At 35.8% G+C, this 6,063-nt stretch overlaps 1 pseudogene; it reads left to right on the top strand.

The window, feature by feature from the left end:
* The first annotated feature begins 592 nt into the window (after nucleotides 1-592).
* Nucleotides 593-746, top strand: LOC110209000 (mitochondrial import receptor subunit TOM5 homolog pseudogene; annotated as a pseudogene).
* The last annotated feature ends 5,317 nt before the right edge of the window (nucleotides 747-6,063 follow it).

Raw genomic sequence — 6,063 nt, 5'->3', positions numbered from 1 at the left:
TGGCTTTTCTTACTTCACTCTGCATGTAAGTCTCTCCATCTTTCTCTATGTTCATCACACTCATCTTTTTTTATAACATAGTAATATTCCATTGCATTTGTATATCGCAAACAGTTTAACTGTTCTCTAGTTGATGGGCACATGCTTTGTTTCCAGTTCTTTGATGGAATTTATATTCTAATGTAGGAAAACAACAGCTGAATAGATAAATAAATACTATATGTATGTGTGCATGCATGTGTGTGTTTATAAATGTATATAATATATTAACATATATGTATATACATACATACATACATATATATATATATAAATATATACATACACATATATAATCTGTATGTGTATCCACATGGATTAGTACAGATGTGGCTCAAATGAAGGTGGAAATAAATAGCTCTAGAGGAAGGGCAACTTTAATAACTTCTAGGAAGAGTACATGAAATTGGAGATACCAGGCTGGTCACTTTTTAGAAAGAGGGGCATCTAGCTAGAGTTACATTTGTTGTTTTTCTTTGTATTTTACTTTATCTCCTGATAAAGAGGACAGAGGATAAGAAGATGCAGCCTGTAACTAACAGACAAATTCAACATGTTCCAGATTGAGGGCTTGGGGCCAAAGGTAGACCCAGAGGAGCTCAAGCACAAGATACGAGAGGATGTGATCTCCTTGGTCTGCAGCTTTCTCCCCTATATAGCCTTGCTGTGTCACACCCTATATTTTAAAGAAGTTGGACAACATATGAAGATTAAGGTAGAAGAGAGACATTAGCACGTGACAGCATGAACTTCAGAATCTTTAATACAACTATTTTGAAGAAGGTTTAGAAGTCTTGATGATCAGAGAAAATGTTCTCCATCTTGTTGGCCACATGTCCCAGTCATGCTGTGACCTCTTTTAAAGCCTAAAACCAAAAGAACAAAGACCTCTCAACTCCATCTTCTCTGGAACTTGAACTAGAGTTAGAAGATTTTTCAGGTACAAGTGATATATTTTTGTTCAAAGACATAGACACAAAAGAGGGAATGTTGTGTACAAGAAAAGAAAGTATACCAATAAGACTATAAAGTAGTGGACCTCAATGAAGGGAAACAATGTAAATTAATTCTGAAGAGATGTTAGAGCTCTATTGTAAAGAACTTTAAATACCAAACAAACATTGTTATCCTAGAAGCAAAAGAAAACTATTAAAGTTCCTTGAGAAGATGAGGGACATAGTCAGAATAAAGATTTGTGATTATATATTTGCCAGATATATGCAGAATGGCTTGGAGAAGAAAGAGAATGGAAGCAAGGAACCTAATAGTAGATAATTGCAATAGTTCAGGAAAGAGATTATGAGGGTTTGAATTTGGGTAGCAGTCACGTGAGTAGAGGTGAAATGGACAAAGTATTGCAAATAATGAAAGAAAAATAATAGTGATTCATTGAGTAAGATGGCTTTCTCATCTTCATTATAATTTTGCCTAGCCATGCCTTCACTTTGTGTTTGTGTACTGGTAACTAATGGAAGGTCAAGACAGAGATGCATTTAACTATACAGCCAGCCAACAAATGTTGCTTTTTGGTAAAAGCTGGCATGACAGGCAGTTACTGAGGCAGAAGGTATTGTATTGAACCTGCTGGACAGGCAGTCTAGGGACTTCCAGTGAATATTTGCCTAGATCTCCATAGACTGGAGAGGTTCTGGTTAGTGAATACTATCCACAGACAATTCAGAGCAACGTTCAAAAAAAGCATTCACTACTAATGTCTTATTTTCTTCAATTCAGAACAGTCTTGAAATGTTTGAAGGATTGTTATTTTGAAAAAGGATTAGACTTCTACTATTTGGGTCTCAACAGCAAAATTAGGAGCAATGGGTGGGCATTGCAGAGAAGCCAAAGTCAGTTTAGTGTAAGTTCCGATTTCCTCACAATTAGGGCCACTAGAAAAGGAAAGGGCTGCCCTGGAAAGAACTGGTCCCTGGATGTAGAAGTTGAATGACCAATTTTAGAGGATGCTATAGAATGGATTCTTTTCAATTTTTAAAAAAAATCTAATCTAAGGGAATCTTGATCAGATAAGGGACAATTAAGATGTCTTTGAAATCTCTTCCAACTGTCAGGTTCTGTGATCAAAGTTGCCTTGCAATGCATCTTCTTCTACTACTATGGGTCCCAAATCATCCACAGTCTGTAGGGTCTCCAGAGATCTATTGTCTGATGGGTGGATGATTTTTATCTGTTGGGACTTGGATCTATATGGGACAATGCTAATTTGCATGACTGTTGTATAATATATGCAATGTTGCAACATGAGAGAGGACAGTTTTGGTGTAGGCCACCTGTCACTGTATTTTCCTGTATGTTTAAGATATATTCTTGTCCTGAGATTTGTAAAATAAACTGAGCAGAACAAAAACCAAAAGTCCTACCTTTCTGTTTCTTCTCCAGTTATACAACCTCCAAAATTATAGTACATGAGGTTATTTTTATTAAAAAAAAAACTATTTTTGCTATTTTCCCTAGCAAAAAAGCAAATGCAGCAAAAAAAAAATTCTTCTTGGGCTGAATGCCAGTTTTTAAGAAAATGCCAGAAATCATGCAAATAATTAATGATGTGTTTCAATACTTAGGACCCCAAGCCTTCTCATTATGTTATAGCTGCAGTAGTAGCTATAGTAGTGAGTTCTTTTGTAAAGTAATGTGAGTGCAGCCTGTCTCATTTCAGGGGGACAAAAAAGGATAGCAGTGCTCTAGTGTACTGGGTGAGGATTAAATCAAAATGTTTTCCCCTTTTTGAGACTACTGTGTTAAGAGCATGCCATTAGAGAGAAATCTTTTTAGAGTTTCTTTTTTCTCTAGTAATCTTCAAAGGAATTATTCTCCATCTTTCAGTTGAGACTTCTTTCTATAAAGCATTGTTACCATCCTGCAGTCTCATAGACAACTAATATACCACAGCATGTATGCAGAATTTCCATGGAGTTAATTTTAAGGTATTCTGAATAAGGTAGTATGAAAGATTTATTTAAGCACAACTTTAATTGATCTTAAATACAGGTTGAAATGTGGGAGAACACAGAGTTTCCATCTCCTAATCCCAAGGAATTTTCAAATTCACTTTGTGACAAAACTGTTGAGCATTTTTTTCTTGCGTTAGCATGTTCACATGTGACATGCTTGAATATTTGCTAGTTATCTTCCAGGAGCATCTAGATGTCCTATCTGTATCACATTCTACAGCATGGTAGAAGGATCCATATCCCAAATTTCAGTGTTTATTATTGGTTGAAATAAATAGAGTGAGCTGGTCTAACTTACATCCCTATTTCAAGCTTCTCTTTTTCTTGATCTAGCCTTTTTGTTGTTGCTGTTGCTGTTGTTTAGTCATATTTGACCCTTCAGAATGTCATTTGGCCTCAGACACTTACTGGCTGTGTGACCCTGGGCAAGTCATTTAACCCTGTTTAGCTCAGTTTCCCCATCTGTAAAATGAGCTAGGGAAGGAAATGGCAAACCACTCTAGTATCCTTGCCAAGAAAATCCAGAAGGGGGTTGCAAGGACTCAGATATGTGAAAAACAACTAAACAACAACCATCATCTGTCATACAATATATCGTGTCTCTGAGCCATTACACAGGCTGTCCCTCATGCCTGGATGATGCTCACTTCTTATTTTTCCTCTTAGAAACCCTAGCTTCCTTCAAAGCTTAGTTAAAATTCTATAACCATAAGAGGTCTTTCCTTTCTCTCTTTCCTGTTTCCTACTTAGGTTCCAATGAGTTCCCATCAATTATTCTGCATTTACTTCATGCTTATAAACATATATCATACATAAATGTACATAAGTTTATATATATATACATATATATATATATATACATATATATGTATACACACACACACACACATATATATATATGTATATGTATATTAAAGATAATTCTATGCTTTTAATGACTTTAAACTCATTACATCTCTCATGATAGCACCCAGACCATTCTAAACTATTTCTCTTGCCTGGACTTTCCCTTCTCCTCTCCTCAAAACTCCTCTCCATACACACTTTCCTCTTTTTCATCCCAAAACTGAAGTAAAATGTATTTCTGATTAGAATTGTTGGAGGGTCGTATCAACATTGGTAGTAGAAAAATCATTGCACGTTCCATCATTTCCCTTCTTAAATATCTCACTGAGATCAACCTGACATTTAATCAAATATTATCATTCTTTCCCAATGGAGGTAGGCTATCCCTCAGGTATTCACATTAATGATTTGAGATTTTCCTTCTTTTTACTTCACTTTTTTTCTATTCCTAATTGGATTGGACTTTGCAGTGTCTCAGGAAGGCTAGGAGTTAGCAATATATAAATACCTTAAAATTCTTTACAGTGAAGATATGTTGGTTTCCTCAAAGTCTCACCTAGCATTTTGTTTTGTCAATATTTATTGACTTTTTTAAACATATGCATGTGTGTATATGTATGTATGTCTTTCTATAAATGAATAAATGTGTGTATATATGTATATGTGTATATATATATATATATATAATATATATATATATATATATATATATATATTGAGAGAGAGAGAGAGAGAGAGAGAGAGAGAGAGAGAGAGAGAGAGAGAGAGAGAGAGAGATGGGGGTGGGAAAGGAAGTTGGATGATGAAACATATGACAAAAATCATTATAGAAGTGTGAAACTATGGGGCATATATACAATATGGTTATTTGTAGATGGACTGAGATGGAGCCATTAAATGATTTTTCATACCATTAAGTAGACCTTATAACAAAACTTGTCTCTCTATTTCTATCTTTCAGTTTCTGATTCTATATTTCTTTCTCTGTCTGTCTCTGTCTCTGTATGCCTCTTTCTGTCTCTGTGTGTGTCTCTCTGTCTTTCTCTCTCTGTATCTGTCTCTCTGTGTCTGTCTGGCTCTATCTCTGTCTCTCTTTCTCTCGCTGTCTTCACATCTTCAATAGAATCATACTCTGATCTAGCCTGGACTCTCTATGAGGACTGAATCCATAAATGATCCTTCTGTGAAACTCCTATAGTGATATACAGGTAATAAAATCACAGAATCAAAGAATTTCCAAGCTGGAGGAGATCTTGGAGCTTACCTTTTCCAATCTCCATCTCTGGCCCCATTTAATTTGGAAAATGGTGATACAGACTGATTCAGTGATTTGCCTGTAGTACTGCAGCTTGGAACCTGTGGCTAAGATAATAATTTCTTTACTTTCAGGCCTTTGTTTTAGTTAAGACTCAATATTAATTAAATCAATGAATGAATGAACTCAAGTACTGACTGTTAAGAATAGCTCAAGTTATGATCAGTGGTTTATTACTGTCTTTCAGAGGCACTTGGTGTAGTGGAAGGAACACTGACCTGTGTCAGAAAAAAACTGTGCTTGAAACCTCTGATACTAGCACTCATTTCACATACCTAGGAATCAGTTTCCTTATCTGTAAAATAGGATTAATGATAACTGCATGACCTACTTCACATGCTAGCTGTGAGAAAAGAACTTCATAAACTGTAAGTGTTACAGCAATGTACTAAGTGAGCTATTTTTATTCTTCTATATCTTCCTCCACCTTTCTATTGTGGAAATCTAATACTTGTCACTCTCTTTTAATTTCCTTAGAAAAAGTACATGACAAACCCCTCATTCCAAATTTTGCCCTGTTTTCTTCTCCATTATCCTAAAGTTAATAGGTCTTTCCTCTTAGAGAACATCTATAATCAAATTACTGAGAGACTTCCCTTCCTGAATACTTTCTGTATTCCTATGCTTATTCTCCCAGAATCTGTTCCAATCAAGAAGTACTAGGGCAGGGGTGGGCAATCTACAGCCTGGAGGCCCTGTGTTGCCTTCTAGTCCATTGGGTGTGGCATTTTCACTGAGTGCAAGTTTGACAGGATAAATCTATTAATTAAGAGTATGTGTTCTATGAAGTTTGGATTCAGTCAAAGGCCACATTTGAGGACTTAGAGGGCCACAGATTCCCCACCTCTGCTCTAGGGTATACTGCCAAAAGCACTAGAATGGAAATCAGGGGAC

Source organism: Phascolarctos cinereus, unplaced genomic scaffold (assembly GCF_003287225.1).
Source record: "Phascolarctos cinereus isolate Bilbo 61053 unplaced genomic scaffold, phaCin_HiC Scaffold_2;HRSCAF=192, whole genome shotgun sequence".
Taxonomy (NCBI): Eukaryota; Metazoa; Chordata; class Mammalia; order Diprotodontia; family Phascolarctidae; genus Phascolarctos; species Phascolarctos cinereus.
This window is presented reverse-complemented; position numbering and strand designations above follow the sequence as displayed.